Source organism: Patella vulgata, chromosome 3, assembly GCF_932274485.2.
Source record: "Patella vulgata chromosome 3, xgPatVulg1.2, whole genome shotgun sequence".
Taxonomy (NCBI): Eukaryota; Metazoa; Mollusca; class Gastropoda; family Patellidae; genus Patella; species Patella vulgata.
In genome coordinates, this window is record NC_065881.2 from 29037983 (window position 1) to 29062884 (window position 24902).

Genomic DNA, 24902 nt, shown 5'->3' on the forward strand with positions numbered 1-24902 from the left:
TTTCTAAGTGGCAATATTTGAACTAAGCGTGTTCTACTGTTAACCAATATCTGGCACTGGTGCTTCTAGAGTGAAAATATTTCATATCAGTAAAAAACAGTTGCTCCTGAAATTAATATCCCAGTTTTTTGTGTACATGACATCATCTCTTTATACCATTTAAAATAAAGCTCCCTGCTGCAGCTATTTATAAGAAAGTCGCCCCTTTCTTAGTATAAAGGAAAGTTGAGGTTGGTAATTATGATTTTGGGTTTTATTTGTTATCTGAGACTAAAAGACTGTTTTTGTACCATTCGGAAAACTGTTTTTTGTTGTTTTTTTTATTCCATTTACAATTCGTGTAGATCTCTGAAACTAACAGATAGTGTTCTGAAAATTGATTTTTCCCTTGTTTTTAACAATTATTACTTATAACTATTGCGAAAGTTGTGGACAGACCGTAAGTTGTGTAAATCTTTAACGTGCACGAAAATTGAAAACCGGCCCTAATTATGTGAATTCCCAACCGATTTTCGAAAAAGTTATATTTTTGTACAGCTTGGGATATTGCGGATGCGATAACGGCCGAATTGAAATACCATGTCGTTCTCATTTTTTCTTCAAAATTTGAAAATTTACTAAATTTGTTATTTCTTGGAATTTTGAGTTTTCGCTTACATATTTGTATTGGCGGCGTCTGTTGGATTCTACCGATCTAGGATTATCATGATGTGAATTGTTCAACTCTATTTTTCAATTACCTTCTCTATCGCAATGCGAATACAAAGAACGTGTCAATATCTGAGTTATGTTAGTGTATTGGGTTGTTTTTTTGGGGGGTGGGGGAGTGGTGAGGAAAGTCTTTTGTCATGCATCTGGCGATCGTGTGACGCCTTGGCACGGTGAAAGCCTTCAGTCTTGCAAGCAAGTCTAGTTATATATTTGTGACCACATCTCCAACTTGACCTGAGCAATAAGGCTTCTTCCCAAACACAGAATTGAACCCAGGAAATGTTCTCAAAAATGCAACCTAAGTTCTGAGATGGTAATGTGTTCTCCATCATTTTCATGTAACTTATGCTGCACGTGCTGTTCACTGGAACCAGCCCTATAAAATGCACCCCCATACCTGGTTGAATCATTCACACTATGTCAGCAGCATGCCACGACTCACGGCAGCTCAGAGGAACCAGGCGATTGGAAGAATCGACGCTAACCAAACTACCCAAGCCATTGCCAATCGCTTCCAGGTCAGTGTTCGGACCATCTACAGGCTTCAGCAATGTATTTGGCCTACCAACACCAGGGATTATCGCTCCCGAACTGGTAGACCAAGGGTTACCACAAGGTGACAAGATCGCCATGTTGTGTGACAGCACTAGCAGAATACCTTCACACAGCGGTGTCAGATAGTGGGAACACACAGTGCCGATACAGTGCGCCAACGTCTCACCAGAGAGAACATCCATTGTCGTAGACCTTACCGTGGACGGATCCTTACCCCTCGCAATCGACATGAACGTCTACAGTTTGCCCAACAACACCAGAACTGGCAACTGGGTCCTGTGGTGTTCCAAAATCTTGATCCAGGGAGAGGAGGCGGCATCACAGCAGTGCGCTACATCAATCAACCTCTCAGACCCGACGTCATACCACATTTTGCACGTCATCGTAACGACGTTTTCTAGCATGATAACGCTCGTGCCCACACCGCCATAGTTACTCAGGATTTTCTACAGCAGAACGATGTCAACATTATGCACTGGCCAGCCTTTAGTCCGGACTTAAACCCGATTGAACATTTTTGGGAATGAAATTCAGAGGAGACTTAATACATCGTACCGGGACCAAACACAACCGGTGGATTGCGCCAGGCTTTTCTGAGAGTGTGGTTCCAGGTGCCAATGGCGTTCATCAATCGTCTCGTCCACACCATGTACAGACGCTGCGCTGCTGTTAGTGACACTCACAGTGGACACACCAGATACTGATGTATAGACTGTGTACAGACTCTACATCTTCTTGTAATGTCTTGGAATTGGGATGAATTAATCACTTATGTGTCAACATACTGTTCACAAAGAATTGCTTTGATCCATTCAGTAAGTCGGTTTCTAGAATGATATGATTAAAGTGCCTCTCTGATTTTGAAATTGTACTGACGTTTTTTGGGGTTTTTTGCTGTTTAGGATAGATTCCAACAACCCGTCTTTCTCAGTTTGTTATTCAGTATTCGCGAATAACGAACGAGCTGGTTTGTTGTTCCTTATTCACCAGATATGGAATTAGTAATATAATAAAGACACTTTTATAGGAAATAAGCTGGGAATGGGTTTTTATGAGCCTAATTGGTTTATATTATAACAGCAGGGACATGAAATGGCAAAAAAATTATATCGTGATTTTAATTGTTGTGGTGAATTTATTTCTTTAATATCCAGTGAGGGCAATGTGACCATTCGCACGTACAGCATATTTTCGAGTTCCGACTATACACGGAAACTGATTTTTGCTACTTTGTTATTTATATACTTATATACTTTGTTATTTTTATAATATATTAACATGTGCTTACAAATAAAATAATTTAAAAACCATTAGTATGCACTTGTAGTTTTTACTAATTTATAACTTCAGTTTAGTTGGATGAAAGCAAAAGTAGGAATATGCAATGCAAGTTGCTGAAATAATAATATAATATGACTATTATAAATGTCGATATTATAGCGATGTATGAATACAAGTATGCAATTAAAAGGTCTTGTTTATTCAGAGTTTCAGCTATTATTATCCCGAATATGTTATGCAATTAATGAATTATGCAATTACTGTCGTGAATAGAGTATGAATAAACTAACATAGGCGGAGGACTGGGAAGTTCTAACTAGCTTAGTTTTCAAAAGTCGTTGCAACTCACCGCTGTGGAAAGTTTTAATATTTATTTCTCGAGAAATAACCCTAATGTATAGTAAACAAAACTGCCACACTCCAATTTATGTGCCAGAAATGTTTTAAACAAATAATCTAAACGACAGCATTTTTTGTCCTCGCAATAATAAAAGTAGTGAGACGGCAAGCTTTCAGCCAATGAAAATCTAGTAAATAGCGAATAACAGTAAATACACGTGACCTTAAGGAGAATTTAATAGATCAATGTCGTTGTTTTGCTATAATATAATTAGGTCGATTTTTTTTAGCCAAGCTCGTTGTAAATCATATTTCTAATGAAAAGAAAGTGCGCACTATTAATACTGGTATTTACCGGTGTCAGCTAAAATGTAATAAGTGCATAAATGTGAAAGATTTAGGTCAGCGATGACTCATTGGGGAGAGTGTCCAACTGACAGCTGCTTACCACTTGGCGTTTATGTCACATGTGCCGTGTTTTCGGACCCTCCACCCCATCAGACGGAAAGTTTTCGCCGGTGCCAGACAAGCTTTACCCCTCTAACCCCCGTGAAGCCGCTGTCGGTAATAACTGACGGGCTTGTCCTCTCTCCTGTGTAGCCTGTGTAAATGTGATGAATCAATTTATTATTCTTAAGAAAGTAGGCCTACACGACACTGTGGAATTAATTTTTGCATGCATCGTGTTTAACGTCCCACCACAGCTCCGAGTATTAAGATAATTTGAGAAGGGTTGGAAATGTTGTTTGATAGCAATGATATAGTCCTATATATAATCGAATATAAATATAGATAATTGCCAAATATCAAAATCAATCAAGGTGTGTGAAGCTATATTTTATTAGAGGCCCTCTTCCTACTGTAGTCTTTGCGTGTGTAGACATACATACTTTGCATTGTCGAGTTCACCCTAATATTAACTGGTTAGAATAGATCCCCTAAGCCCACCCTTCCTCATCTCTAATAAAGTCGACACTGTAGCATCCAAATAATATAACTATGCATAAATCAAAGGCAAGGCCCAGCACTCCCCCCCCCCCTCATACACTGCTTAATCCCTGAACCCTCCATATAAGGTTGGAAATACCTTTTAATATCAATATACCCACAAAAGCACCCCTAATAAGGTTTGACAATGTAATAACAATTAACTGATGTTTTGTGGACAGTTATTTGTGTTTGCTAAATTATGACTTTTTGAAATTAATGCATAGGTATAATACAGGTTGTGTTCTAACAACTGGCTAAAATGCCCCTTGTTTGTCCATTCCCCTATTTTAAAAAATATATATAGACTACTTGGTCTTGCTCAAAGGAGCGGTCTATGGGAGTTTTAAAAATAAATTATTTTTTTTAACATTATTTATTAAAAATAATTGGATTATAGAGCAGGCAACCCCACTCTCCAAAAAAAAAAAAAAAAAAAATACAAACAGATATAAATATTACAATCAAAACATAATGAAATTACAATAATAAATCAAATACATAAATATACACATATATATATATATATTACATACACTCACACACACATGTACACACTACACATACACTAATTCATTGATAATTAACATCAAACAACTGAGAAAAAATGTACCATAATAGACTAAAATAAATATGTATGCTGCACATGTCTGATATAGAAAGAAATAGTTAAGATTTTTAATACATGTAGTTCAAAATTTAAACATTAAAGTAGCTAAGTCTCTAACTCAATATCATCCAAAATCTTCAACATTGAAAACACGATTTATTTGTCAAATTAAATCAATATTCATTGTGATCTTACCGGAAAAAGATGGGCTTTTGATATCCAATATTTAAGACAAAATAAACATTTTACCATTTGTACATGAATCGTGTACCATAATGCGCTTCAGCCCCAGTTGTATCAAGAGACTCGAGGGACGAGGCTAGACCCATTGCACCAAATCAATCGGCGTAAATAGACTGGAATAACCAGACACTAGAAATTTGCACTCGCTTGAGACTGCTGGCTTATTTCGCCGAACATAGATGATTTGAAATTGGAGTAAAAACGGAAACCATTGAATGTAAATCAGTTTATATACATTCATACTACAGTATTATATGCGTTGTGACCCACTTTTGTCAATTTCTAGGTCTCAAGTGTTAGCGATTTAGCTCCTTTAAATATTACTGTAATGACTTTAATTGACAAAAGTTCTGATTTTAATGAAAATGAATATGGAAAAAAACAGTATGTACAAGCTCTGTTGATAAGATATGAATTTATAGGCTTGAATCGGCATACAATAGGTATGTAAAAACATATATACAAAGTCATTTTAAAATTTAATAAAACATGTTGATTTTGATTTTATAATTATACTAAATCATTCATGGACTAAAGTGTACAAAATATGCATAATGAATTTGTTATGGTTAATATATGTTATAGCGAGCTCAATGATAGGTTCAATATTAACAAAGATTGCTTGATTGAATTGTAAAACTGTTCAAAATTTAAACTCGACTAATGATACAGATTTAAAACATTAGTTTTACTATAAGATAAAACAAAATTATAATCCGATGGAATAACTTGATTTTAAAAATATCAGAAATTAAGAGAAAAAAAAAATCACTAAACTTCAGCCGATCATAAGGAACAGACACAAAAAAAACCCTGATGTAAGAGTTATAAACTATGTGAGAATGTAGCATTCAACTGAGGATAAAATCCATGCCCCCATATATTGCTTTAATTTTAGTAATGCCAGGTTAAAGGTGTACAAAGAATTGGGGATAGAAAATCATTTTAAAGAAAAGGAAAAAATAATAATACTTTTAAAACAAATATTTGTTGATGTAATAATGAAAATAAATATATATATTTTTTTTTATTGAGAATGTATTGATTATTATCTTTGTAACAATATATAGTTTTTACATTCAACATTCTTCTTCATCATCATGATGATCATCATCATCATTATCATCCATAGCCATCTCTGTGGGTGTAGGTGTGGAATTTTGACAGTCTTTACATCCACATAGATCTGTACAGGAAAGAGCAGGAACAGGAACATCTTTTTGATTCACCTTTGAATCTTCTTCCTTTGTTCCTAAAGAAAATAGGAAATATGATAGAAAAAACATAATTGTATGTCACATGTGTGAATTTTTTTTTGAGCAATGCAATCTCTAAATGAAATCAAAATCTAAAATTGCTTATTTAAATAGCATTTCCGCCTGTAGGATCAATAATCTTTGCAGATCTTTTTACGGCTTAGACTAATTGCCTTTATATTTCTGTAAAGGCTATTCCAAACTATGCTCCCACAAGACGGCAGGTTTTGTTTTAGACCAATCACCGACGGAATATAAATTTGACAAAGTTCCATCGAACCTGACTAAAATGATTCTAATAAGAATGTAATTTTAAATATTATGTGCTGTACTCCATATTTCTAATATTACTTTATTGAAAATGATATTTCATAACCCTTGACATTGTAATTAATGACTAATGTAATTTGTTAGTTATGTTTCATAAAAATGTTTTGCTCTTCACCAGTTTAGGCTTCAGTTTTGTTTTAAAACTTGAAAGTTTGCCCACCACTGGTTTTCGTGATACCATGTATTGTGAACAAGTACTTTATATATTTCTTAACAACAACCAACGTGAACACTCACAGCCTAGAAAAAATTTAAATACTAAGACTAAGAAAATAATAATAATAAAATAACTAATAATAACATACAAACATACCTTCGAACACATCTCAATACGTGATTGCAATGTTTTTTTCTTCTCCATCCAAAGTCTGCCACTGTTTTGAATATTCCACAAAATGCCTCCAGGTGTGGCCGTTAAAAACCAGTAACTTGCAGGGCTGTGTTGCATTCTGATGAATAAGGCACTTCATTTTTCTGGTCAGAATGCCAGAAAAATGTGTCCTTATTGACTATAATACGCCATGATTGAAGGATCGGGGCTAAACGTTTTCTTTATTTTGATTGGCCAAAATGGCACTCGGCAACAAACTTCGCGTGTATTCCTAAAGAATTCCATTTTTAAAAAAGAATTATTAAATACTGGCACATGCCGAATGTGTGGAGATCATGGTTTTTAAGTGAGTACAAAGAGACGTGTAATTTAAAAAATTAAAATCTCCCACAGAGGTTGTTGCAACGAACTTGAACGATAAATCTCTTCGGTCTTTCGCCTAACATGCTTGTTGTTGAAAAGACGACTATCCTTTAGGCCTACCCGTGCCCTGTTCATTTAAAAATAGATTAAGAATCCTGATTTATAACATATCAAAATCTTGGGAAAAATTTTGTCTTTCTATCCTATTAACGAGCTATTTCACATTGGCGAATAACGAACGAGTCAGTTTGTTGTTCAGTATTGATCAACGAGCTGTTTTGTTGTTCGTTATTCACCAGATATAGAATTAGTAATATAATAAAGGCATTTATATAGGGAATACGACGGAGTGTGTTTTTATTAGCCTAATTGGTTCATAAAACTTCAAAGTCTTGGGAAATAGATTCTAACAACCTGTTTATTCTGCGTTTATTTTATAACACGTGTGCAATGTTTATGTGGAAATCTGTTTAATTGATTCATTTGTATGAAGAAGCCTATTGATTTTCACCGATTTCCAATAATTACTGCCAGAGTTATGGCCCTTGATCACTTTGAAAAATCTTGTGGACACTCTAGAGGCTTAAGTTAATATCCGATTTAAATTTTTACAAAAAAAACTTTTTTATTTATGAATATTTTTTGATGGTAATTTGCATAGGAATAAAGGGTTATCTGACTTGAGCAAAAATGTGAACAATTTTTGTCTCCGTAATTTGTGTTAGCTGCCATTAGCTAATTCAGTTTTTCGGTCCTAGATTAATTATTTATTGTTCGATTTGTATAAAACAAAGTTAATATGTGCCAAACAGTTTTTATACGGCCACATAGAAATGTGGACGTATATTGCCGTCGCTCTCGTCCGTCCGTCTGTTGATCCTAGCGTCCATCCGTCCGTCAGTCCGTTGGTACGTCCATCATCCACAATTTCTTGTGAACGCTCTAACACCAAAAGTTATCAACAAATTGTTTTAAAATTGATATATGTTGTTATTAGTGAGATGAAGAAGCCTATTTAATTTCAATAATTTATGTTAATTATGTCTAGAGTTACGGCCCTTGTTTCACTTTGTTGAACCTTGTGAACGCTCTAATGCCAAAAGTTAACATCTGATCTTTGTGAAACTTATATGCATGATTTAAATTAGTGAAACGAAGAAGGCTATTTAATTTGAATAATTTCTGTTTATTACGTCTAGAGTTATAGCCCTTGGTTCACTTAAATTAGGGAAACGAGGAAGCTTATTGAATTCCAGCAATTTCCGTTTATTACTTCTAGAGTTATGGCCATTGTTTCAGTTTGTTTAACCTTGTGAATGCCAAAAGTTATCATCCTATCTATCCAAAATTTATATGCATTATTTAAATTAGTGAAACGAAGAAGCCTATTGAATTTCAATAATTTCTGTTCATTATGTCTAGAGTTATGGCCCTTGTTTCACTTTATTGAACCTTGTGAACGCTCTAACACCAAAAGTCATCACCCAACCTTTGTGAAATTTATATGCATGATTTAAATTAGTGAAACGAATAAGGCTATTTAAATTGAATAATTTCTGTTCATTACATCTAGAGTTATAGCCCTTGGTTCACTTTATTGAACCTTGTGGACGGTCTACCGCCAAAAGTTATCATCCGATCTTTCTGAAATTTATATGCATTATTAAAGTTAGTGAAACGAAATAGCCTATTGAATTTCAGCAATTTCTGTTTATTATGTCTAGAGTTATGACCCTTGTTTCACTTTATTGAACCTTGTCAACGCTCTACCATCAAAAGTTATCTGCCGATCTGTATGAAATTTGCATGCATCGTTTAAATTAGTAAAGAGAAGAATTCGATTGAATTTCAGCAATTTCCATTTATTACTTCTAGAGTTATGGCCCTTGTTTCACTTTGTTCAACCTTGTTAATGCTCGATTGATGAAAGTTATCATCCGATATGTATGAAATTTATATGCATCATTTAAATTTGTGAAACAGAGGTCTATTGAATTTCAGCAATTTCCCTCAATAATTTCTAGAGTTATGGCGATTGTGAACCTTGTGAACGTTTGAATGACAAAAGTGATCATCTGATCAGTATGAAATTTATATGCATTATATAAATTAGTAAAACGAAAAAGTCTGTCAAATTTCAACAATTTCTGTAGATTGCTTCCGGAGTTGAGACCCTTGTTTCAGTTTGTAGACCCTTGTGAACCCTCAAATGGCAAAAATTATAATCTGATCTGTATGGAACTGTCTTATAAAGGCCCCCAATTACCTACTAAGGAATAAATATGCAACAACCCTTGTCGACTGCTCGGACATTTTAGTTGCTGTGGGCGTATGTTTCGTTGCCTGGCAACCTATCTTAATAAATTTTGCTAATCAAATCAACTTTTGATTAGCAGTTTTGGTCATTTGAGAGATAATATTATTAATTTTAATTCGCGAGAAGACCAGACAAAAATCGCTAAAGGTGCTAAGATGGGGGGTCGGAAGTTTTTGATTAAACTTATGATATGACACCCCCTAGGGGCAAGAAGTGACATGCTGAAGTGGTTACAACCTGATGTCGCTATAAAGGACTGTACTGGAAATTGTCATTTTCTGGGTAAAATTTTGGTTTTCACATGTGTATTTATCACCATTTTTAAGCACAGATTGCATTCTATAGTGCAAAAGCGACCTTCTAATTTTGACCCTGTCTGATAAAGCGGGTAGTCGACTTCCAACCCAGCACTAATTTGAAAAAAAAAAAATCAGTCCCTACTAATTTTTTGGAGACTTCTTTCAGGGTACCATATTCACATTGTCCGTGTAGTACAGAAAAGGATACACTTTAACTTTTTCTTTCATGGTCGCAAGCAGAATTTCATCGGATGTTTTTGAAGTGCTAAGCACATAGTATCAATAGGTGTAAAAAAATGACCGGAATGCAACATACTTAAAATATAGAGCTTATTGAAAAGTGCTAAAAATAAGCTGTTGTGATAAATTTTTTTGCAAATTTCATTAGAGAAATACAATATTTGACTTGTATACGTTTTCATCATATCCATAGCCATCATTTGTACCATATTGTCGTATTGTCCCTTTAACATGTTTGTTTTATTGTCTCTTTAAGGTTTCATTTTCCAACAGGTCACCAAAAATGGCTACAAAATGTTCAATTTCAGAGCATGTTTCCACTATTCATTTTTGGACACATCCACTGATTTCTACAATACAGAAATGTGGAAGCTTAAATTTTAACGTCAACGCAGCCTTGTGTCGAAGTAGTCCAGGCAATCTAGGGCCAAATTAGGGTTAACCTAGGACAAATTGCAAAAGTAACTAAAGTAGGCTTATTTTGAAGATAAATATTTGTACCGTATCATATCCAAAATATAGAAAAATATAATTAGTGGAACATATTATATTATACGCTCAAAGACAGGTACCCCCCATCCTATTTTGGACGTATTTTGACCAAATTCGTGAACACACTTTTATGTCGCAACAGGTTTTACATGAATATTTGTTTGTATTTGACCATTAAACCTAGGGAAATAACTAAAGAAAGCTATTTTAAGTTTTAGAACAACATTTGAATTCAATAATTTAATTTTTTTGTCCCCCGCCTTTCGAAGAAAGCAGGGGACTATTAAAATGGGTTCGTCCGTCTGTCTGTCTGTCCGTCTGTCTGTCTGTCTGTCCGTCACACTTTTTGGGACACAATAACTCTCTTCCTAATTGAGCTAGAATGTTCAAACTTGGTGTATGTGTTTATTAGGTCAATGCCTTGATGGAGTTCGAAGATGAGCAGAGATAAGCAATTTGATTGATTGATGCTTTGGGACACGATAACTCTCTTCCTAATTGGGCTAGAATGTTCAAACTTGGTGTATGTGTTGATTAGGTCAATGCCTTGATGGAGTTCGAAGATGAGCATTTTCCGCTTAGGGTAAGCAGAGATAAGCAATTTGATTGGTTGATGCTTTGGGACACGATAACTTTTAATTGAGCTAGAATGTTCAAACTTGGTGTATGTGTTTATTAGGTCAATGCCTTGATGGAGTTCGAAGATGAGCATTTTCCGCTTAGGGTAAGCAGAGATAAGCAATTTGATTGGTTGATACTTTGGGGCACGATAACTCTCTTCCTAATTGAGCTAGAATGTTCAAACTTGGTGTATGTGTTGATTAGGTCAATGCCTTGATGGAGTTCGAAGATGAGCATTTTCCGCTTAGGGTAAGCAGAGATAAGCAATTTGATTGGTTGATGCTTTGGGACACGATAACTTTAGTTCTAATTAAGTGAGATTGATGAAACTTGGTGTATAGTTTCATTACAGTAATACCTTGACTAAGTTTGATAATGAGCATTTTCTGCTCAGGGTAAGCAGAGCGATACGCAATTTGATTGGTCGAGACTTTGGAACTCAATAACTCTCCTTCTAATTGAGGTAGAATGTTCAAACTTGGTGTAGCCGTTCATTAGGTGAATGCCTTGATGGAGTTCGTTGATGAACATTGTTTGCTTATGGTAAACAGAGATAAGCAATCTGATTGGTTGATGCTTTGGGACATGATAACTTTAATTCTAATTAAGTGAGAGTGATGACTGCATGCTTTGGGACAAGATAATCGTGATTCTATCAGATAGAGAATGATGAAACTTAGTGTATAGTTTGATTGCTCGATACTTTTGAAAAAAATAAATGTGCGATTAATTAATATGTCATCTATTTATTTTGGGATTTCAGCGGGGGACATCAGCCTCACTGTTGGCTTGTTTCTTCTGAAATTACATTTTTTTTTTCTGAAAATACATATTTTTTCTGAAAATACATATTTTTTCTGAAAATACATATTTTTTCTGAAAATACATATTTTTTCTGAAAATACATATTTTTTCTGAAAATACATATTTTTGTCTGAAATTACAAATTTATAATTATTATGCAGTGCTAGATACACTATTGTTGTCATTCATATCAGATTACAAATTAAAATATTCATTAGTAAACCAAATAATTAATAAATTGCTTAATTATATCAAGTCTTTGAAGGGCTGTAGCTCATTATTTTTCATTAAATATATTTACCGTTTATAAATAAGTTTCTGCAATATATATTATTTTAAAGGGTTAAACATCACAGTACACATTTCTTTAATATTTCGAGTGATCACTTTATTTCAATCAGTAAAAGTGCTACAGCCCCTTTAAGATTATTGAAGATACATTCTTGATATATACTATATAATATTTAATGTTTTTTACCCAGTCAGAACAGTGAATCAGATAATGACTGATAACCGGAATCCGCTGTCAAAGCATATCATTTATCACAATTGAATAGTTCACATATTTCAATAGAATACATGATCTATATAGTCTTTAAATGTCTTCTTTGCTCTAAATAGACACACGTACACGATTTAGAGAAGAGACATCTTCCTCCATAACATCGGAGGGAAAGACAGAACAGTTGTCACAAACTCCTTTTCAATCACCACAAGCCATGGAACACTCTAGTCCATTCTTGAGACATGTGCACCGTGCATGGACTGAACTATCTTATCACCAACTGACTTCGCATCATAGATATTGACTGTAGGATGAGCAACAACGCCGGTGGCAATACTTCTTAGAGTCGAATCTGCTCCATAGGGATCCATATCAGTCAGGTGTTTCAGAATGATACCGGCATCTTCCATGTCCTTGGTGATTCTGGCATTCGTGCATTCTTTATGTTGGTCACTGGTTGTATATACAACTTCAGTCAGTTCTTGCATTGAACGGTTCACCTTGGCACAAGCTGGAGTAGACATGACCCATATGAGTCTCTGTGCTTCTGTGAATCCTCGCCCTCTTGTCAAACCACCAGTTGTTTTGATACTGCGCATGAGACACTGTTCTATAATAAGATCCACAGAGAGACCTGCCCATGCCCTGTCTGATCTTCGAACAACATGTTTTCCACTGCAGAATTGTTGATAGACTGATGGGTGCTCTTCCTCTAATCTTGACATTTTCTGGAGGTAGAGATAGACAGACTTCAAATACAGGTTGTGTCCAAATGACGCAAAGAATGGTAACATGTCGTGAAGACATTGCAGGTGCAGAGACCAATCTCCCATTCTTTCCCCTTTCATGAACTTGCGTAGTAAGTCAAGCATTGTGAGATACTGGATCCACAACTTAGGTGTCTTCTGATCTCGGAATGATGTCTTCAACTCTTCAAGTTTAGTATGAACTTCATTTAGATCTGCATTGTTATCAAGTTCTTCTGAGGAAATATTGGCAGATAATGTTTGTTCCATAAGTTGAGAAAGCTTCGTGATGTCTGGACTGCATACATGGTTGTTGTGTTCGGGTTCTGCAGAATCACTTTGTTCTGTGTGTTGTGCGCTCATGGCCTTTGAGCACAACATAGTGTTCAGAGCAGCATCAATCAGCATGTGTCCACGAATAGCTCTTGCAACTGCTTTACCTGTTATCATGTGAGTTACTGTATTGGCAGCATACACAAGCTCGAGTAGTTCACAAAGTCCTGATCCTCTCATCAGATGTCCAATGCATCCTAGGAAACTCATGAGAATGTGGAACCCTCCAAGGCGAATAACCATGCCCTTTATGTCAGCACTGCCTCTTTCATTCTCAAGAATCACATTGGCACACAGCATCAGCTGCTGACAAATCTCCAACAACAGAGATGCGATCTTGCACAGCCTTTGACCAATCATTGATGACTGTTACAGATGTTGCTTATTTTTGCTTGAAAGTCCATTGTCCTCACTGTAATTAGCCGATTCTCCTATTTCTTAGCATCATACACGTCTCTGCAACCACAGAAAAGACACATGTTCTTATAGTCAAAGTGGCTTCCATCTGATCTTAGAGCACACTGTGTATTTATCTGCAGTTCTAAATCTTCAAGATATTGCCTCTTTGCTTTTTACCAGGTTTGGATTAACAAACTCACGCCTACATTTTGTATGTACATGCTGGCCGGGAACAGTTTGTATGTTAGTTTGCCTCTCTTCGTTTGCTATGTGTATTCCTTCACATCCTTTGGCTGTTAAGGTAACCGTTGGTTCTTCACCTGACAAGGATCTTTTACAAAACGTGCACTCTTCCATCACACCATTCAATCTGAAATTATAAAGAATAAAGGTAAGTACTTGAGTTTAGAAACTAATGACAATAAATTCATCAAAACATTATATGTTTATAGTTTACATAATGATTTCTATATATTGTGGAATTAACAAAATTATAAATATAGCAACACTAACATTTATTTCCAAAGCTATCGGTTATCATCATTATAAAAAAAAAAGTAATTAATCAAGATATAAGAAAAATATTTTCTAAAATATATACCATAAATAAACCATGTCATACTTTTTCTAAAAGAGTTTTGATGTTTTTTAAAATATGATTTTCGCATGCAAAATGATATGTTATATCTGATAAGAACATATAGTGAACATAGCTATTGTAAAATATTAAATAAAAAATGATACTGCCTCATTTAAAAGCCTAAAGTACACAAGAATCTCCGAAATGCGGCTTTTGTCACATACATTTGTATTTACAATTTTGGCCCAAATGGGTTTTCATACTTTTTTTCACAGAAAAACGGACGTGTACATATTAATGATCTTTTGATGACATTTTGACACATATGTAATATTCTTTTACATAAACAACAATTTCATAAACATTTTCAACTATTTTCAGCTTCTTCCGTGTTTAATAGGTGTAGAATGATGTTATTGCCGTCAGCAGACGTGATTCAAAATGCGTGCGATTACGTATCATGAAATTCGCATGATTTCACTATTTTATCCCAATTGTTTTCACAGTTACATCAACGCATATTTACGACATAAAACGTATCTACTTACCATGTATAAGGGTGCTATTTCCGGAAAATCCTCATAACTGTTGTCAGCGTTGACGGCGTTAAGGCCGATCGCTCTTCAGCGTACGTTGAGTAGTCTCCCTTGATTGGTATGGAGGTCTCCCGGGGCCAGCAGCAAACTCGCATTTTGTTAGTAATCTGAGACCTATTTTTAACTAACTTCCACTAAATATTTCGATCTATATTTTTAGTATGTTTATTTATGATGTTATTAGAGATAAAAAATCGCAAAATGAAAACTTTTGCAATTAGTCCTAGGTTATATGCTATATTGCCTGGACTAAAGTGGGCGACGTTGAACAGTGTAGCATGGTAGCAACGGCTCTCGAGCGCCGTCAGCTACACCTTCAGGGCCGAATTTAGAATAAGGAATGAGAGGCCCTAGGCAATCCCCCTGAACAGCGCCCGCGACATGGACCTTGGGGACCTGGGATAAGCAACTCGGTGAGGGGGTTAGTCGGGGGAAATCATGCGGTTGGTGGTTCGAATCTCACTTTTAGTTGAATTTTTCATTTTTGTTTGGATTATTTTATTTAAAATAATGTCTATTTGAGAGTAATGGATATGTTTTGTTAAGGTCATTTCATTGAGCACGTCGATACTCCAATGGAAGCTTGTGGACAACTGCGGAAGCCAATTCCCGTCGGCGCCAGATGAATCATGAACGATTACAGGCCTTTTAAAGTATTTTTTTCAAGACGTTTTTATAAAACAGATACTAATATATATTAGGGCTGGTAGTAGACACCATATGAATGAAAAAAAAAAAAAAATTGTTAGGTTTTTTTTTTATCTACTACAGTCAATTATCTCCAAAATAGGGAAATTACAGGTTAATTTAATGGGTTATTGTTTGTTTTACCTAGTTTTTGTCACATCGATTCCGGTCAGTTTTATTTTTTGTATCAAATGTTGGAAGGTTGCTTGTTCACGTGAGCATAAATTTTTGAAACCCACCCCATGAATTAAGAAGTAGCTATAGGGCGTCAAACTTTGCTTGATGAAAAAAGGGGAATTTAGATAGGCTTTGATATCCAGTCCGTATACAGATCTCATTTTCCAGAATTATCTGCAATTAATTTTGGGGTAACAGCACTAACTCATCTACAAACTGTGTGAGTTTGGTCTTTTTGCTACGTATAGTAAAGGTGTGAGGACTTGTCAAAGTTGGTATTAATCTTTAAGTGGCATTTAGCGATCGGAAACACATTAACAGAACACAGTTTTTATGGGATACAATCACTAGTTTTATTCTAAAAGCACGACGTTTCAACAAGTATCCTCTTATCGTTATCAAGCACAATGACATTTAGTAAACTTGAGGTCAATATATACAAAATTCATAGTGAACTGAAACCATCAACATAGATTAAAGTAACAGTAACACGTTCACGAATTAGAGATTTACTAGCTTGGAGTAAGATCTTATTTGCAGCATTGGAGTTAAAAAAAACTTGTGGACACTCTAGAGGCTAAAGATAATATCCAATTGACTTTAAATTTATACACAGTGTTTAAGGTCATGGCCCATGATCACTTTGAAAAATCTTGTGTACGTTCTAGAGGCTAAAGTTAATATCCGATTGACTTTAAATGTATACACAGTGTTTAAGGTCATGAGATGATCACTTAGAAATATCTTGTGACGTTCTAGAGGCTTATGTTATCATCCGATTGACTTCAGATTTTAGTGTATCATAAATGTTTAATTACTGAAAAAAGTAAAAATATTTGACAACTCTTGTTGACTGCCCAGACGATTCAGCTGCTGTGGGTGTATGTTTCGTTGCCTGGCAACCTATGTTTATCTGATTTTTAAAAAATTTAAAATATAAGTTTATAACCCAAAGATCTTGGTTCCTTTCGATATTTGCGCACATTGGACCGTACCTTCCTGAATTATGGCCCCTGATTGTACGAAAAATCACGTTTTTTAGCTTGTGGACCCTATGGAGGTCACAATTTTATTCTGATTTAAAAAAAACAACATTTGAATATATCACTGTTAAACCTTAATGGCGGTTGAGTTCGAATCGGACCAAAACTGCCGGACAAAATGGACGTCCCTCGAATGCAAACAGTGTAAAAATATGGTATATCAAGGTTGTGGACCTTCTAGAGCCCCCTTATTTTGATCTGATTTTGATGAAACTTGAAATACATGTTGTCTGTCTGTCTGTCCGTTCGTCCATAATTCTTTATTATGTGTCTAGTGAGTGATTATCACTTATATGGTTGATGGACAACACAACCCTCTGTTTACATTTAAAGATGAACACATGTAAACATTTTGTTCGATATCAGTCTAAGTTCAAAACTAAGTCACTCCAGACTGGATAATCAAGTTTTCAATTTGATCAAACAACTTGGTCTAAACATGGACAAACCAACCAAGCGTGGAAAGAAAGGTGGTAGGAGAAAAAAATCAGTCTGTTAATCAGTTTAAAACTAACTCGGTTCACTGTGATCACAGTCCTATTAAACAGATTTCACTTCTGAAGTTTAGATTATGGAATGCACTGTGATCACAGTCCTATTAAACAGATTTGACTTCTGAAGTTTAGGTTATGGAATGCCCAATTTTTGAAAATGAATATGATATCCTCTTCTTACCGAAACATGGTTAAGGCCAGATGGTGATGATGCAAAAGTTAGGGTTATGATTCCTTTAGGCTATCAGCCTTACACTACAAGCCTTTTAAGCCAGTTAAAGGCCCGGTCCCAGTGGCCGATGGACACAAAAGGTATGGAAAAAGGACACCGTAAGGTTGGCCAACACTTTGGAAAAGATTTTTGGATGACTGTTTTATATTGTAGACTCAAGATAATGATTCCTTGAAAGACCTACATAATATACTTCAAAACTTACATCCAAGTCTATCATTTACAATGGAAGATAGCAATGAAAAGTTACCATTCTTAGATGTAATGGTAACTATAAAGCCAGAACAAATAGAAACTGATATCTACTATAAACCTACAGATTCCAAACAGTATTTAGACTACAGATCCTGCCATCCACGCCATATTAAAAATAGCATTCCATATTCACTAGCCCGTAGAATATGTACCATAGTATCAGACCCCACTATTCTAGACTTAAGACTGAGAGAATTAGAGAAACTATTAAAAGCCAGAGGGTATCCTGATAATATCATTTTGGATGCTAAAAGAAAGGCCCGTTCTTTTAACCGAGAAGATCTTCTAAAACAAAGGGAACAAGAAAACAATTTGGCAGTTTTACCTATTATAATTATATTCAACCCCTACAACCCAAATGTTTATCCAAATGTGAGAAACTATGTACAGGCGCTAGACACATGTCCAAAACTTAAACATACTCTGAAAGGTACTAAAATGATAAACAGTAAACGGCAGAGCAAAAATCTGAAACAACTGTTACCAAAAGCGCACTTTATTGATCAAAAACCTGTGTTAAATGGAAGTATCACGAAATGTAATAGGCCGAATTGCGGCACATGTTCATACATTTTGGCGGTAAATTCATTCACCTTTAGGAATAACTCAAAATTCATAATAATGGAAAATATGTCTTGCGCCTCTAGAAACCTAATATGTAATAACATGCGCTGGTTGTGGCGAAGAATATATTGGTCAAACGGGGGATGTATTGAGAGCAAGAGTCCGAGTACATAAACAACAAATTAAAACCCCATATTATAGATGTATACCCCTTAGCGCACATATAGATGAATGCGCAAAGAATTGCAATCCCCAGTTCACAATCTGTCCTATATACAAAATGCGCACAGAGAATGAAGAGCTGAGGAAAATCAAAGAACGATTCTTTATTAAGGATATACCCCTTAATTAAACTGTAACTAACATGAAATCATGTTGACGTTACATTTACTGCGTATGACGCCATGAATCACGTCCTTTGCCATTGTTAACGCTATACCATTAGCAACACATTGTAACATGCTTAAGGGTGAATCTTGCGTTTTGATTGGACGATTAGACACTGTCTATTGGACAATAACACCCCTCTAAATTAGAAAAATCCATGCGTATTAATATTATGCGTACTACTTTAATGGCGATAACCACAATGGAGACAATCAATTTTGATCTCGGTACATTAGATGAAATATTTGGAGATATGCCCGAAGATGAACTTGAAACGCCAACCCCCTTGTCAGGTAACAGCTACAAACAACAAAATATTCAAAAATCTATTACAGAAACATAAATTTTGTTTCAAAAACTACTTTTAAAAAAATGAAGTGAGAATTTTAGGTTTTTTTGTATGTCTATACTCATACGGCTACTATAGCGACCAGACGATAAGCGAGCCAAATCTAACATGAGCAGCCAGTTAACCCGCTACGTCACGACGTTTTCATTACGTCAAAATTGATTTCTTTGGTTTTTACATCACTAAAACCGGTTTGCAGTAAGATGAATTTTGAAGTTGACACAATAAAATAAGTTCTTTAAAAATTCTAAAAAATAGCATGTTACAATGTCGATAAACACCTCCTGTTTCGCATTTAGAGGGGTGTTATTGTCCAATAGACATGTCCTGAGATTTTACATGCCTGATGATCCCCGTAGTGGGTGAAAGCGCTAGCTAAGATGAAATTAGTTTTTCCTTTCTAAAAACCTCATTTTTATATATATATATATATATATATGAAAATCAAATGAATTGTAACGAATCTTATATAGATATCATATAATAATCCACATATGAAACAACACAAATGAGCTCACTGTTGTGTTGAGATGATTTATCAATATACACCAGTACTGTTTTTTTTCTGTATACCATAAACCATTACCGGACTCCAAACATTGTACACCTTATTAGGCTTCAAATGTTGTAGTCCCTTATCGGGCTCCAAATGTTAAAGGGGGTCAAATTTTTACAATTAAAGGCAATGTTACTGTTAGCCTTAAGCAAATTTATCTGACCAAGTCAGTAGCAACTGTGCATTTTTGGATTCACCATGTAATTGTTTGAAATTTGTATTATGTTCTCGAAATTGTGGCACAAAGTGGAAAGGCTTTAATAGTAAGTGCAGGAGGACCGCACTACATGCACTACTTTTAAAAAAATGAAGTGAGAATTTTAGGTTTTTTTGTATGTCTATACTCATACGGCTACTATAGCGACCAGACGATAAGCGAGCCAAATCTAACATGAGCAGCCAGTTAACCCGCTACGTCACGACGTTTTCATTACGTCAAAATTGATTTCTTTGGTTTTTACATCACTAAAACCGGTTTGCAGTAAGATGAATTTTGAAGTTGACACAATAAAATAAGTTCTTTAAAAATTCTAAAAAATAGCATGTTACAATGTCGATAAACACCTCCTGTTTCGCATTTAGAGGGGTGTTATTGTCCAATAGACATGTCCTGAGATTTTACATGCCTGATGATCCCCGTAGTGGGTGAAAGCGCTAGCTAAGATGAAATTAGTTTTTCCTTTCTAAAAACCTCATTTTTCTATATATATATATATATATATATATATATATATATATATATATGAAAATCAAATGAATTGTAACGAATCTTATATAGATATCATATAATAATCCACATATGAAACAACACAAATGAGCTCACTGTTGTGTTGAGATGATTTATCAATATACACCAGTACTGTTTTTTTTCTGTATACCATAAACCATTACCGGACTCCAAACATTGTACACCTTATTAGGCTTCAAATGTTGTAGTCCCTTATCGGGCTCCAAATGTTAAAGGGGGTCAAATTTTTACAATTAAAGGCAATGTTACTGTTAGCCTTAAGCAAATTTATCTGACCAAGTCAGTAGCAACTGTGCATTTTTGGATTCACCATGTAATTGTTTGAAATTTGTATTATGTTCTCGAAATTGTGGCACAAAGTGGAAAGGCTTTAATAGTAAGTGCAGGAGGACCGCACTACATGCAAAACAAAAATCTACAAGATAAACCTGCACCAAATAAACAAATATCAAATCAAGTTTTTATTATTTTCAATAATATCAAGAGTAGGATCAACTACAAACCAGTTTGATTAGGACACCAAACCCACCAGCTTCATCTAGCCAAAGTACAATTTTGATACTTTTTTTCATGTTTAATTCGGATCAGATGAAAAGACCAGGATCCACATATGACAGACTGTTTAAATACCCAGAGGGTTATAATAACAAATTACATCGTGATGACAGAGAACATGCTAAGTCGCAAGGATTACATGTAAATGATGAAGTAAGTTGATTTATGTTTTATCCTTATGCTACTAGTAACCAGACTTTTTGATATGCCCACACTTCTATGTGCACATATATTGACGTCGCCCCGTCTGTCGGTCCGGCGTCCAGAATTACTTATGGACGCTCTAAAGGCTAAAGTTAATATCTGATTCGCTTTAAATTTATGGCCATGAGACGAAGAGACCTGTTGATTTTCAACGATTTCTGGTAGTTACTGCCAGGGTTATGGTCCTTGATCACTTTTACAAATCTTGTGGACGCTCTAGAAGCTAAAGTTGATATCTGATTGACTTTAAATGTATACACAGTCTTTAAGGTCACCAGACAAATCCTATTGATTTTCAACGATTTCTGATAATTACTACCAGAGTTATGAGGAGCCACGGTGGCTAGGTGGTTAAGACGCTGGCTCGCTAGCCTGGAGGTCGGTTGTTCGATCCCTGCATTGGCCGAGAAAGTCCATCTGGATTTTCCGACATGGTTCCCCCTTGTCAGTGGTGCAGAACGGAGGGCCTGACAAGGACAGCTGTCTAGTCCTTCAGATGAGACGAAAAAACGAGGTCCCGTGTATAAATTGGAATGCACGTAAAAGATCCCTTGGCAGCTGGAATCCGATATAAGAGTAGGCGATAGTGCCGCTGCCCGGGCAAAATTTCCATCATAGCACACTGTATGACGTATGCCCGTCTTCATTAGCCCAGTATAGGAGCAGAACAGTAGGAGTTATGGCCCTTGATCACTTAGAAAAATCTTGTGGACACTCTATCCGATTGACTTTAAATTTATACACAGTATTTAACACTGCTGGATGCATAGTGTGTAGAACTGATCTCTGAGCTTTTACTAACTGGCATCTGTGTTAGAATATCCTCAAATCATGTAGAATAAGTAAATTGTGGTTACTATTCATGGAAACTCGTGAGAAATATACGTGTTGTCAGTAGTCGATTAAACCTGTCTGTATTTGCAATGTACGTCAGTATGCTTATAAATGGCCAGTAATAATCATAAGGTGGATATTAAAGTTAAGTGGTTAGTATTCCTTACTTGTGTCAATATGTAAAAATAACGTGAGTAATTAAACAAACGTGAGTTAATCAGAACATATCACTAGTCAGGCGTGTGCGGGAGAAACTGGCAAACGCGTGACTAATTAACAAAACGTCACTATTGGGGCTACCGTTTACTATCTGGGTGATCTTTGATCTGCATCGGTAACTGGAACCGAAGTCAGTAGAGTGTGAAATCATTAACTATATAAATTTCTGGTAGGTTTTTATATGCCATTTGTCTGCGATATCACCTCGGTGGAAGCGGACGTAAAATACAACTAACACACACACACACATTTTATATGCCCACATTTTCATGTGGATGTATATTGTCGTCGCCCCTGTCCGTCCGTCACACAATTTTTATCCGATTTTGGCGAAACTTGAAATATAGGAAATATAGGTCTATCTCCCAAAGATCTCGGTTCCTTTCGATAATGGTATGTATCGGACCATACTTTATGGTTTTTGGCCCTTGATTGTATGAAAAATCACGTTTTTAACTTGTGGACACTCTAAGAGGTCACAATTTTAACCTGATTTCGATGAAACTTGAAATGCATGTTTATAAGTAACCCAAAGATCTTGGTTCCTTTCAATAATCACACATATCGGATCGTAACTTCCTGAATTATGGCCCCTGATTGTACAAAAAGTCACATTTTTAACTTGTGGACACTCTAGAGTTCACAATTTTAACCTTATTTTTATGAAGCTTGAAATGCATGTTTATAACCCAAAGATCTTGGTTCCTTTCGATAATCACGCACATCGGATCGTAACTTCCTGAATTATGGCCCCTGATTGTACGAAAGATCACGTTTTTAGTTTGTGGTTCCTCTAGAGGTCACAATTTTTATCCGATTTAAAATCCATGTACACCCTAATGATGGTCGACTTCGAATTTCGTGAAAATCGAACCAAAACTGCCGGACGAGATGGCCACTTTTTGCATGCAAATTGTGTACAAGTATGTAATACGAAGATTTTGATGAAACTTAAAATATATCTTTATATCCCAAAGATCTCAGTACCTTTCGATATTCGTGCATTTCAGACCATAACTTCTTGGATTATGGCCCCTGATTGCAGTGGCAGATTAAGCTCCACCAAGGCCTGAGGTGGCAGTTGCTGGAGGGCCTATTTAGTTTTTAAAGTTAGAGCCAAGGTAGTAAGCTAACATTAAAAACGAGATTCGTTACTGAGGTTATCCAGGGGCCTACAATTGCGTCATAACTAGTATGACGTCTTAGACTATACTAAGCCAAAGTCGTTTGATATTGGTAATGTAACTTTATATGCCCATAAATGACTTCACGTGGATAAAATATATTATGCAAGACATAACCGAAAACTTACAAGGATTTAACGTACATTGTAGACCTACGTTTAAAAAATAAGATCAGATCTCCAAACACTAGGGCCTATTTAAAATGGCGTGGGCCTAATTAATTTCAGGTCAGGGCCTATGTTGATTCCCGTTGGGCCTAAACCCCACCCCCCTAACATTCATTGTCTATGCGTTTTTAATCGTATCAGACAAAATCTTTGGGCCTGAGGCTGCAGCATCATCAGCCTCACTGATAATCCGCTACTACTGCCTGATTGTATGAAAGAATGTGTTTTGTTTTGTTTTTTTAGCTTGTCTCTATCCATCTCTTGCAAATTGTGGGCGTATCTTGCATCGCAGCCACTGGTTTAATAAGTGATTAGTATCAGTTAAATTGTGACTTTTCCTTTATTTATAAATTATTTATTAATATTTAAGGGGAAATAATAAATTTATGCAAGTTAACTGCTGTATTGTGTAAATGACAACTGAACGGACGTATCAACCAGAAAAACGGCGCAATGTGTATTGTTATGTTATTAGGGTTTCACACTGCGTAGCCTATTGAGATTAGTAAAATTATTATTATTAAGCTTTCATATGTATTACATATGAAAGCTTATTGTTTTTGTTAAGATTATTATTAAGCTTTCATATGTATTACGAAAGCTTATTGTTTGTGTTAAGATTAATATTATTATTTTTTTTTGTGTGTATTTTCTGCAAATCGGATTTCTCAGCATCTAGCCATAGGATCTTTCTGAAACTTTGACTTACCCCCCCAAAAATGGGGTGCGAACGTTGATTAAATATATTTTCAAATCGTTTTTCGAATCCGAAATCACCGAATTTTACGAATGAATTCATTTGACCTACATTGCTATAACTTTGTAACTATTTGACCTATTTTACTAATTCTTTTTTCTTTGGGTACCTTGAAACATTTACTTCAAATCTGCAATTTCAGATTTTCGAATTTCGAAAATTCGTCGCGGTGATTTTGAACCGGAAGTTGAGATCACTTGACAACTTCTTTAATAGTGGCACGATTTTCATGAAATTTAGTATGTAAGTAGATCTTGCCGATGCGACTTGAAAAATGTCATTAGAAATTTTCTAAATTATCTCCCCTTGATGAAATTAAGGATCAAAGTTTTAAAAAAAAACGACGAAATATAGGTCAGATGCCTTTAAAATTTTTTTCTATACTAGCTACGACACTACTGATTCGTTCACGAAAAATGGAGTTTGTAGCCCAATCCGGAAGTGCCACCATCTTGAAATGTGAAATATTGCTAAGGCTATTACCGAAATTAATACATTTCAGGATAGCCTGGCTCATCGTCGAATGTTTGGTATTTGAATATTTCAAAAATT

General features: G+C 35.4%; 1 long non-coding RNA gene across 3 annotated transcripts in view; it reads left to right on the forward strand.

Annotated features, from left to right (window-relative positions):
- The window catches only part of LOC126816913 (uncharacterized), a 116386-nt gene that overhangs the window by 11976 nt on the left and 79508 nt on the right, over positions 1-24902 (forward strand). For all 3 annotated transcript variants that reach the window (XR_008787429.1, XR_008787430.1, XR_007678652.2), the window contains one exon: positions 21019-21138. This is a non-coding gene — a long non-coding RNA (uncharacterized LOC126816913). The remainder of the gene's footprint in view (positions 1-21018; positions 21139-24902) is intronic.